Raw genomic sequence first — 12,897 nt, 5'->3', positions numbered from 1 at the left:
TAAATAGAGTTTCATGGCTAGGCATAGTGGCTCATGCCTGTAATCCCAGCACTTTTGGGAGGCTGAGGCAGGCGGATTGCTTGAGCCCAGCCTGGGCAACATGGGGAACCCTTGTCTCTACTAAAAAAAACAAAAATTAGCCAGGCAAGGTGACGTGTGCCTGTAGTTCCAGCTATCAGGAGGCTGAGGTGGGAGGATCGCTGAAGCCCCAAAGTTGGAGGCTGCAGTGAGCTGTGGTTATACCACTACCCTTCAGCCTGGGTGACAGAGTGAGACCCTGTCACAAAAATAAAATAAAATAAAATAAATAAAATAAAATAAAATAGAACAAAATCAAAGAGTTGTACTTTGAGAAAACAGCGATGCTTATTACACGCTTTATGACATGACCCTCTTCGGACAAAAGGGTTCAACAAATTGTGTTAATGTGGTGGGTCCTGGGTTACTCTCAGCAGAGATTTGCTGTGTGAAAATCTGTTCTGGAAGTCTTGTTGATGTTATCCCCTGCTGTGAACCACTTACCACCGTCTCCATTTACTCTCTTCCCTGTGTGGAGCCTCCAAGACCAGCAGGAACTGTAAAAGGAAAGTACTCTAAATCAAAACAAATAATTACCATCCTGATCCCTAGGGAAAAAAGCCAAAAAAGCATAGCAGCATTTTTTTTTTTTTTTTTTGAGACAGTCTCACTTATTCTGTCACCCAGGCTGGAGTGCAGTGGCACAATCTTAGCTCACTGTAACCTCTGCCTCCTGGGTTCAAGTGATTCTCTTGCCTCAGCCTCCTGAGTAGCTGGGATTACAGGCACATGCCACCACACTTGGCTAATTTTTTGTATTTATAGAAGAGAGAGGATTTCACCATGTTGGCCAGGCTGGTCTTGAACTCCTGACCTCAAGTGATCTGCCCGCCTCAGCCTTCCAAAATGCTGGGATTACAGGCGTGAGCCACCGTGCCTGGCCCAAAATTTTTGTATTAGAGTTGAAAAAAACCAACCAGCCAAACAAAAAAACCAAAAAACAAAAGACTGAACCTCATGGCACCATGGAAACTCCCTGGGTTTGGAATCAGGTACCCTTCTTCCAAATAGCCAGGAGACATTGGGCAAGGTGCCTTCCTTCCCTGGTTCTCATTTGCTTAACCTCAGGGTTAGACCAGATGGTTTCTTGATGCTTTTACATCTGCAGGATTTTGTTTTGTTTTGTTTTTTCAGGTGTCCACTTTTTCCTTTTGCAAAACGTTGCTTCTCAGTCCCTCCACCAGGCTCAGTTTTGGAGTGTGGGCCTCGAATGATCTCATCATATCTTTTCTTCATTATGCCTTACCTCCTGTTCTTCTGTTCCTCTTCCTGGAAGGACAGGGAATTTGACATTTGTTTTGGGCTATTTCCCAGCTTCCTTAAGCTATTCCTTTCCTTATTCAGCCATAAAGTAGAGCTGACTCCGTGTGAATAAATTCTGTCACCGACAATCGTTTTCTTAGTCAATTTCAGGAGCTACTGAATCAAAATTGGATGGTTAGTGTCAGTGAGTCCAACCACTCATCTGCTATCTGAATCACCTCTGTACTGTATCTATCTCTAAGGGTTTGATCATCCTGTCACCAATACCCGGAATGCCCTTCCCACTTTCCTCATCTGCCTAACCCCTCCTCCCTCTCCGAGACTCCATTCAGGTGAGCTCTCTACCGGAAGCCTCACTTTCCACCCCTACTCCCATCCTTCAAGCCGAGATGGCAGACCCTCTTTTGTGTTCCCCCAACACCTGTCTAGATCCTTACTATCTCAACTTACCACACTGCATTCTTATTGTATGCGGATATTTATCTAGGTCATCTTATTACCATTGCTTGGTAAAGTACTTAGCACTTAATTTATCTTGTTGGGTAAGTATTATTTAATACAATTCAGTTTCTTTGGTGACACGAGCTCTCTTCTCAAGGAAGTTCATTCCCCTCACAGCTACAAAATTTTTTGCTGGACTGAAATCTCCCCCTCCACTTTGGCCATACAAAACAAACACGATCCCTTCTCTGCATGACAGTTGGAAAGACATTTTAAGGCACTGTCCGGCTTCCCTGGAGTCAGGCCAGACGTCCTCATTTCCTTTTAACTATACTTTGTCAGAGTTTAAAGTCTTTTTACCTCGTAGTAACTCTAAGCAAATTAATGTGTGGTCCCAGAGCAACTTAGGATAGGGATGGATGGACATTTGATGTATTGCTGGATGTGAATGAATTACGCTGGTTCTATTGACTCATCAACATTCTATAGAAGACTAGCCTTATTGTGAGGGTTAAATGATGTAATACAGGTGTCTAGCATAAAGGGGGTGGTCCATAAATGTTATCAGGGTTATATCATATTTTCTCTTCTTCTTGGTCTGTGTTTCATCATGAGAGCTGACAGCAGGCATTGACTTGCAAGTCAGTGAGTAATTGTAAAGTCCTCTCAGTTGCTATCTTTCCAGTTTTTGAATCTGTGGAGCTTTAGATAACTCTTTGTAATTAGAGATACCATTTTGTGAAGTAATTTTGTTGTCTGAAATAAGTTTCATGGGTTAACTTTCACTTAGGAAAGATACAGTATACAGAAGGATATGTGTCCTGAAGTGGCTCATTTCTCTTAATGATTGCAAGACCTCTGATGATCTTTTGATTCATTCTCTACTTGTAACTAAAGGACACACAGTTTTATATTGCTTTCTGGAATTACTGGTTCAGTTTGTGAATGGGGAAACGAAAACATTTCTCTATAGAAAGGTAACTACTTTCTGATTGCAGCCTCATTGGCTCCTGCTATTAGTGGAGTCAACTGGCTCAGTCAGACATTCTTTTGAATATAGATTAACTTTTGACCCATGGAAACTTAATTCTGCATTCAATTTAAAAATATTATATACTTTTCTTATCTAACAATTGCCATAAGAAAATCTGAGAAGATAAATAAGTTTAAAAACAACACTTGAATAAAAAGTTGAGGCATTGGAGACCATGCATTGGAGTTAAAGCATTTGGGTCGATGCATTGGAGATGACACATTGAAGTGGATGCACTGGAGATGATGCATTGGAGTTGGATTGGAGTTAATGGTTGGAGATGGTGAACTGGAGTTGATGGATTGGAGTTGATGCATTGGAGATAAATTGTAGTTGATACTTTGGAGATGATGAATTGGAATTGATACACTGGAGATGATGCATTGGAGTTGATGCATTTGGAGATGATGCATTGGAGTTGATCCTTTAGAGGGTGAGCTTATTAGTGATGAAATAAAAGGGAGCAGTTAAGAGGGTCAAAGCCAAAGGAAGCCGTGAGAAAAAGACAACTATATTTCTTAAAAGAGAAACTGTGAAGGCCTGGACTGAAATTTGAGCATGGGCCAAGGCTTTATGATGAAGAGAATACTCACATGAACAACTTATTGGGAATAAGAGAGGAAGAAATGGGCAACCGGTTGCTGTCTTTGATAGTAGGAGGGAAGTGGACAGGATTAACTTTTCCGCTTGTTCTTCTAAAGGAGGGGACCCCATAGCAAGGTTGCAATAGTAGAGCTTGTCCCTGGATTGTGTGTGATCAGGACACACCCAGGAAAAGACAAAGGGACAAAACATAGTTCAGGAAATTGAAATGGAAAAGCAAAAATAAGAGATGTACTAAGCTTCAGCTGAGTAGATTTTAGTAAAAATTCATTTATATGTTTTAGAAAATTCTACTTACTGAGAAGCTGTCAGAATTGCCCTCAATTTTCTGCAAGGAATTGTGGCATAGCTGTAGGTAAGTGTGTGGAAATGTTTACTGAAATGTTCAAAGCAGCGAAAGTTTGAATCTTGCATAATTCAATTAAAATGTGTAATTTGGTGATAACTGAATCAGAAACAAATACAAAGAGAACAGGAGAAGGAATGTGGGAGAATGAAACAAAGTATCTGTATCAACACCCTATGTATTACCCAACAAATCTGTTCACAGCTGCACACAGTACAGATCCTCTGTTTCTGGTGGATCTCTTCCGAGTGGCCATCTGTCATTAACCTGGTATGGGTGTGAAATGTCAATGTTCTGTGGAAGGACAGCCGTGGTGTTATTGAAGCAGCATCGTTGTTTGGGGTCATGTGCCAAGAAGATTAAAGACACAGACACACACCAGGAGTGAGTTTAGGAGCAGAGGTTTAATAGGCAAAAGAAAGAGGAAGGAGAACAGCTCTCTCCCTTACAAAAGAGAGGGGTTTCAGAAGGGGAAATCTGACCTGTGGTGGAGAACACCAGGTTTTATAGGCAGGCTTGAGGAGGTGGTGTCTGATTTAGGTAGGGCCCACAGATTGGTTGGACCAGGTGTGACATTTATGTAGCACAGGGAAGGCTGGCCACCCCACCCTTATGTTATTATACAAATGGCCTTTCCACTTGGCGGGCGCCATCTTGTCTGCTCCTTACTGCACACATGGCTGGCAAAGAGAAGGGAAGGTGGAGTGGCCATTTTGAATATGCCTAGTGCCACGTAGCCTTTTCCTGTTGGCACAACCACGGGCATTGACTTGTGCAAGCTTCCAGCTTGCTTGTCTATGTCTGTAGCTTGATTTTACAGGCTGATCTTTGTTAGAAAAGAAAATAATTTGGGGGCTGCTTTTCATTAAAAGCAAAACCTTAAGGAAGACTCCCGTACCCTCAGTATCGGCCTGAATGATTTCTTCTTAACTCCGGTATCATTATCTCCTCACTTGTCCCAGAGGAGACGTTCATGTTCGGGGTGCTTTTGTTTTGATAATGACTGGTGCAGATGAGGTGTGGATGGCTTCAGGCAGCCCTGTATCATGCATTCTGGAGATGAGCTATTTATCTCTCTAGTTAGTAGCTTTCTTGATATTTCCTGATTCCCTAGTTTGGGGTTCCTTCACAACAGCTTTAACTCAAAATTTGTTTGCTTATTTCTAGCAGCAAAACTGTCATTCCTCTGGGAAACAGTGAGATCTTGGCATCCGATGAATCCTATTTGAAGATCACGGTCTCTGGCCATTTAGATTGTTTCTCCCAGAAAATAATCAATGACATGACAAAGCCATCTGAAAAGAGCTCTTGGGTTTTACTTAGCGACTAAAATCTCATGGGAATGTGAAAAAATGTGAGCTCCAGAGGCTCCCTATGATGGCAACTTTTATGGTTAAACTCAATCAAATTTGATCTCCTAGCCTCTTCTTATCCATCTTTAGATAGAAGTTATAATAGTATGGGACTTAGGAAATGCTGTAAGTATTCGAAAAGCTCTTTGAAGATAAGATAATTTTTAAAATTAAAATGAAGATACTATCATCTTCAATTATGTTTCTTTGATCTCTGTGGACCATTGCATGCTGGAACTTGTAGTTTTGGGCTGTTGTTTTTCTCTCTCAGAAGCCGAGAGGGGCTCCCTACCTTCTGGCAAATACAGAGGCAAATAACAACCTGCTCCAGTATGGACTGGTCAACCTGGGACCATTTCACTGGCTTTTAAAAAGTTTCTTTTATTAATTGCTTATCTTGCTTTTATACTATCTTGAGTGGGTGGATGGTGGAGGAACCTGAAAATTAAGACTGTGATCAAAGGAATTACTTACATTGGCATAGGTGACAATTAGTTCATGAACCTGGCCTTCCATTCCTCTGCCAAAGTGTGGCCTCTCCAAAGCAATCATATTTTGCTTGAGATCCTGCATTCGTTAATGTGCAAAGAAGCTGCCTCTTAAAGTGTAGGATAATGAGAAGAATACTATTTTATGAAAAAAAGCACTGAAATTTAAAAAGCCAATGATTTCTTTGGTTTTTGATTTACCTGTGAAGATAAAGTGGAGGAAAACCATATTGGATAGAGTAGAATATCTACTGAGTAGATAAAATGTTTGGGGAAAGGCACTCAGCTCCCAGAATGCACCTTTCTAATTATTTAGGATGATATTTATAATTTCTTCAGCTTAGGAATTTGGCTTGGCTCCTATTGAAATGCAGAAAGAAATCCATGCAAAAATGAAAACAAATCCTTTACTTCTTAATACATAATAAAGGATCCAGTTGGAAATTCTATAATGTGCACACAGGAGTCACTGGCCCCACCAAGAGACGGGAAGTTTCCTACCAGTGAGGAAGCCATGGAAAGGCATAGAACTAAACAGAAGAGAACTGGAACCTTGTTCCTATTTTTTTAATGCCATTTGGTGTTTGGATGCTCTGCTTTATTTTATCTGTCTCTATTCACCAAACATTCTCTATCAGAAAAAAAAAAAAAAAAAAAAAAAAGCACCTGTTTGAAATTCTGTTTGTACTAAATCTCGCCGTGAAAGTGATAGATTCTTGAAGGGACCTGAGAGATCATCTAGTTTTAACTCCTTCACTTGATAAAGAAGAAAACAATGTGCTCAACATAAAACTGCTTGTGGCTGAGCTTAAATGAAAAATGCAGTTCTTCTGCTTCCCAGGCCTGTCTTCTGTCTGCAACAGTGCCTCACTGCTGTAGCTGTGGGCTCCCCGACATCACTGTGAGTGAAGGCAGTGTGGTTGTGCCTAGTGCTTGGAGATGACTGGTGAGGTACAAGATCTTCCAGAAAACACAGGAAGAGAGGAGAAGAGCTGCTGGTTGTCCAGTCATCTCCCTGGTTTCTCTTCTCCTCTGAGAGGCTATTAGGTTGGTATAAATGTAGTTGCAGTTTTTGCCACCACTTTCAATGGTAAAACTGCAGTTACTTTTGCAGCAACCTAATAGATCTACTGGTTGGTAGACAGCGAATGTGGCTGAAAAGTCAGTGGACATGCAGACAAGATACCATTTATTTATTTAGAGATGAAGTTTCAGTCTTGTCGCCCAGGCTGGAGTGCAATGGCACGATCTTGGCTCACTGCAACCTCCGCCTCCTGGGTCCAAGCGATTCTCCTGCCTCAGTCTCCCAAGTAGCTGGGATTACAGGCGCCCGCTACCACACCCAGCTAATTCTTGTAGTTTTAGTAGAGATGGGGTTTTGCCACATTGGCCAGGCTGGTCTCAAACTCCTGACCTCAGGTGATCCACCTGCCTCGGCCTCCCAAAGTGCTGGGATTACAGGCGCGAGTCACCACACCCAGCCCCAAGATACTATTTAATTTCACAGTTTCAGCGTGGAAGGAGAAGCAGAGGAGTTTGTATCCCTGTGCAGCAAGAAGGTACATACCTCAAAACTCTCTGGAAGCATTAGCTATCACCTTGAATTTATTCCCATGGAGTGGGTATTTTTGAAAAAAGCATTTCGAAAATGGATTGTCCTTTAATTCTTATATTTATTTCTGTAATGTATCACATATGCTTTTGAAGCTAATTCTCTATTTGAATTTGACTGAGTGAAAAGCTAGCCATAGGTTTTCAGTACACAGATAGACCATTCACATATAATGCTGTATTGATTCTCTGTCCTCAGTCCTATTTCTTTAAATTAAACATTATTATGAGAACAATATCGGGAATTTTAAGATTCTGCGTAAGGAGTTGAACTGAAAGTAGGAGGGTTTGGTGGGGGATACATAATAAGGAAGACTTCTCTCTGTGGAGAAGATACTCCCAGATATCAAAACAGAGCAGCATTTAACAGATAATAGACCTCTACTTAGCATTGAGAGCAGGTAGAGCAATTTTTTTTACTCTCACCTTTCCATCTTAAGGATTAATATTAAAAACAATAGTCAGTCCACACTGAGCACTCACTAGGGCCTAGGCACTGAGCCTTACATGTGATAGTCTAACACTTAATCCCCACATCAACAGTGTAAGCCACGCACAATTGTTATTTCTATATTTACCAAAGAGGAAACAGCCTTAGAACACTAAAATAAATAGTTCAAGGGCACTATAGCTAGCGCGTGGTGGTGGTGGGGTTTGAAGTCAGACAGGCTGACTTCAGGCTTAGAGAAAAGCTTTTTCTGAGACAAGTCTCAAACCTTGTAACTAGCAGCCATCTAGCACTGTCCATTGGAACTCTCTGCAGGAATGCACGTGTCCTGTGTCTGCATTCTCCAATACATGAGTCAGTAGCCACTGGTGGCTGTTGAATACAAGCACTCCAAACGTAGCTCGTGCAATGGAAAAACCAGATTTTTTATTTTATTTAATTTTAATTAATTTAAATTGAAATGTAAAGCCCACATGTGGCTAGTGGCTACCGTATGTGGATAGTACTGCAGGTTGTGAAATCTCATGTTGGTTCCAGATGGTTTTTATCTCTGATTATTTGCTTACGTGAGCTTGTGACCTGAAAAACACTAAAGTTAAAGCAAAAAAAAAAAAAAGGTGACCAACATGGCACAGGTATACATATGTAACAAACCTGTACGTTATGCACATGTACCCTAGAACTTAAAGTATAATAATAAAAAAAAAAGTGAAAAGAGAGGAAAAAAGGAAGAAACAGAGAGAAAGGGAGAGAAGGAAGGAAGGTAGGATAGAAGGAAGGAGAAGGAAGGAAGAAGAAAAGGTGGAAGGAAGGGAAGAGGAGAGGGAGAGAAGAAGAGAATCTTCAGTCTCATAGAACATAGAACTTGAGAACGCTGACCTATCAGGGCTATTGGCCTGAAGGCCTAGTTGGGTTCTTTTGCGGGCTTTTCACATTTTTACTCCAATGTTGTATTTATTGACATTATACTATAAATATTCTGGTCCACAGAAAACTCATCAAACACAATTCCTCAGCCTAGTTTGGATTTTATCAAAAAGGACATCATCTCTGGCTGAGCACAGTGGCTCACGTTTGTAATCCCAGCACTTTGGGAGGCTGAGGCGGGTGGATCGCTGAGGTCAGGAGTTCAAGACCAGTCTGGCCAACGTGGTGAAACCCCGTCTCTACTAAAAATACAAAAATGAGCGGGGTGTGGTGGTGCACACCTGTAATCCCAGCTACTCCAGAGACCGAGGCAGAAGAATTGCTTGAATCTGGGAGGTGGAGGTTGCAGTGAGACGAGAGCACGCCCCTGCACTCCAACCTGGGCAACAGAGTAAGACTCTGTCTCAACAATAATAAATAAATAAATAAGTAAATAAAATAAAATATAAAGAACATTGTCCCAGTTTATGATCTGATGACTCTGACTTAAAACGATCATTTAAAAATTATATGATATTGCTGCTCAATCATTTTTAAATTGCCCGGAGAGAATGAAAAGCCCTCTGAAATGGATTATCTGGGTTCCATTTATGGATCTCTTGTTCTATATACATCTTATTAGTAACTTAGACTATTTTTGAACTGGAAAATATCTCGCTGCTCATCTGCTTCAATATTTTTATAGGAAGGAAGGTAGAGGTCAGAGAGATCAAATGACTTGCCGGAGGTTGTTTCGCCCTGAGATGGTGGAGGCAGGCGCTGTCTCCTGGTGCCCTGGGCCAGCATTTGCTGGGCTTCTCGAAACAACTGTTGATAATAATTACCTGGCAATCCCCAGGTGAAGCATACCAGGAAGTCCTTCCGGCGGTAATCTTCCCAAATAGCTGAAGTTCTTTTCGCTGCGTCTCTGTACTCCATTACTCAACTGAGCTCTGATAAGCAAAGACCAAAAAGGAAAGTTGAGATTTCCCGATACAATCTGTAGGGTGAAATGCTGGTTTCTAAAATCCACATGCAGAGATGTGGCAACAGCTCTTTGTAGTCATCTGTACAGCATGGAAAAATAACAACAATAATTTTTTTGGAGACCTGATGTGGCAGTGTGTCACCAATGCTGGCTGTTGCTGAGGCTCCATGGAGATAGGAAAGGACATTCTCTGAGAACTTGTTTATAGGGAGGTAAAATGTCCTTCAGTAATCACGTAAGTGGAAGCCAATGGTGAGCTGTAAATAGACAAGACCATTGATGTGTAGGCAGTTTGGGGGACTTACCATTATAAGTTCTGGGTGATACAATTCACCGAGGAGAAACATAACATTAGAGTAATTTAGGGAGATTAAAAAAAACCCAGGGATTGTGTAATTTAAGGATTTAAAACTGCTTTAACAACATCACCTAATTAGTCTGTGAATTTCTCTGTGAGAAAGAAGATTTGTAAGCTGCATGTGCCCTGAAATGAGGGTTACTTTAGAGTTCAGATACATTAGTGCAGGAACGAGGGGAGAATCAGAGTGAATCAGGCAGAATCTTTTATGATTTTTGGGGGGAGAGGTGGGTAGGAGTTAGGGGGCTAACATCAGGGCAACTGGAGGATGTCAGATTGTGGAATATTTCTTGGATGTTTAATGCTGTGCTTAGAAGGGCTGTATTGGAAACAGTAAGTAGGGGCAGGTGGAATGTGAATTGTGGCCCTCCAGGGGCCAGATAGCTTAGATGTGCTATTGTCCTAAAATCCAGAGTTACTACTTTTTGTGTTTTATCCCCCAACTAAATTCCCAAAGGACACCTGCCTTGACTATACCCTTCTTGTATTGCCTTTAGCACTACACTTGGGATGACACAATAAGCATTTGCTGGGTGACTGATCTGTTTAGAGACTGCAATTGCAAGACAATTTTAGGTTATAACTTACCAAAGAAACAGGAATTTTGAGATAAAAAGTTTCAAATAGAAAAAGAAGAAAGGAAGGAGGAGACAGGGCAGAGGGTGGGAATGATCGTGATCGTCTGAAGAGTGCAGGGATTGTGGTCAGGAGACGAGGACATTCAAAATTCAGAATGAAGGATGTCTAGGTGCTTTACGCAAATTAAAAGTCAACTGTTAATTCAGAGACAAGGTCTGAAATTGGGGGATGTGAGATTTGGGCAGATGCAGTAGCATTTGACCTGAGGAAGATTCACAGAGGATCCATTGGTCTAGATGAGAATCCAGTTGGTGGAAGCATTAAGAAGATCAGAGTAAGTGAACTTGGAGGAAACCCCCAGGAAGCATGCAGTTGCCCTCCTGGCCCCGTGTGGACATCAACTGTCCCCAATCTGACCCCCAACCCCTCCCAGTTCCTGTCCCCGTCTCTGCTTGGCAGCTGAGGTCAGTGCCTACCCTCACTTTCTACTTTCTCTTTAGTTCACGTTGTTTTCTTCTGCCCCTGGATTAAAATCAAGCTCAGCCTTCTTTTTCTCTACTGTAGCTTTCCTGCTTATTTCTCTTCTATAAGTTGCCGTGTTTCTTGGGGTCATTTTTCCCCAGAGAAGGAGAATATGGGGGAACTGTTTTGTTTTTGGCTGTAAACCCATCACACAAACTAAAATGTGTCAACACATTACAGTTTTAAATAAAGGGTTGGCTAACACAGAAGTGAGGAGATCGAATGCTGAAGGAAGACGTGGGTATGAATGCCGGCTCTCCCAATTTCTGACCCCAGTCTCTTTGGCTTTAGCCAATGCTAATAATAGTGTCTCCTTCCTGCGGTAGTGGTGATGATTCGGTGAGATACCCAGTATTAAGCACTGAGCACAGTGCTTGCTGCTTTGTTGTTATTTTGCATTACATAAGCCATGGGCTGGAAGTGTGACAAGGGTATTCCAGTCCCAGGCCTACCCATGGCCAAACATCTGAACTTTTTAATCTAATTGTTCTACCTTAAAAATAATAATAATAATAATAATAATAATAAACTAACGATTTCTTCTCTGCTTTGCAAGAATATTGTGAGAATCCCTGCTATCATATGTATTAGGATTCTGAATCTTTGGAAGGATGACATAATTGATTTTGGAATCTCTTCTTCTTAATACGTTAGGGTTTGAACTACTTTTACATGAAGAAGAATGTTCCTTCCACCAGCATCAGAAAAAAGGTTAAAATATAACCCTTAAATCATTTGACCAAAGGTAGCATCCAGAGGGGAGCTGAGCCTCAGGCCGAGCTTCCCTTATGTGGCATTTCATGCCTGGCTGTGCCTGCAGGTCCAGGTACTTTGGGAGATAAATAAATAATTTAGGGATCCACTTAGTGGAAACAGGTACAAAAGTGTTCAGCTCGTAGAAGTAACCATTGCTAAAAGTTTATATTAATAGACAGTAAGGAAAGTAAAAAGGTTCTTAGAAAGGAGCAATGCTATCATTAACTGGAATAATTCAGTTATCATCAAATAGGAAAGAGTAGATAGAGTTTCTGTGCTTGAGATGCCTGCTGGAATCTAGCAGTGAGCATGGATGGTACTTGCCGCAACCTGATATCAAGGTAGCCACCATCACGATTGCAGAACGAGTTGGTGTGAATGGTGGCGTGTGCTGTGATACAGATGGAGAAACATCCTGTGGGGCTTCATGGGGTGCTGATGGGTTTCTGCCTTGAATTCCTGTCCCTTTCCATGCCACAGTTTCTGTGCTCTGCTGCGCAGATGGAATGAACTCATTCCTTTCAAACCCACCTACAACCGTTGGGTGCATTTGGGAGGGAACATAATTTTCTTCCCTCCTTTTTCTACAAGACCCAAGATTTAAAAAAATGGTCCTTTCTTGAAAATCACCCTCTTACTTCACTGTGGTGTCTCTTCCCCACAACAGCTGAGACTCAGGCTGTTATTTAAGGCACTCGAATTTACCGACAGAAATGCACGTGTATCAACTGTAATCGCAGTTTCACGGTGATTCAGACATGCAGCAAGTAAAGACGCTGTGCCTCATCCCTCAGTTGAAAGGCTGGCTCCCTGTGACCTGGTCCCGGGATTCCAAGTCATTCCTCTCTTATCGACCTCGACCCTGCCCTCTTAGTCAGGCCCCAGATGGAAGCAGCCATTGGAGCCAGGAATTTGTGGTTGTGTCTTCCCTGGGGTTCTTGCCCAACATCTTGTATCAAATATTTCCTATGCAGAATGCTTTTCTCTCTCCCTCCCTCCCTCCCTCCCTCTCTCTCTCTTTCTCTCTTTCTTTTTTTCTTTTTTTCTTTCTTTCTTTCTTTCTTTCTTTCTTTCTTTCTTTCTTTCTTTCTTTCTTTCTTTCTTTCTTTCTCTTTCTTTCTTTCT

This window comes from Piliocolobus tephrosceles, chromosome 9, assembly GCF_002776525.5.
Source record: "Piliocolobus tephrosceles isolate RC106 chromosome 9, ASM277652v3, whole genome shotgun sequence".
Taxonomy (NCBI): domain Eukaryota; kingdom Metazoa; phylum Chordata; class Mammalia; order Primates; family Cercopithecidae; genus Piliocolobus; species Piliocolobus tephrosceles.
Note: the sequence above shows the minus strand (reverse complement) of the source record.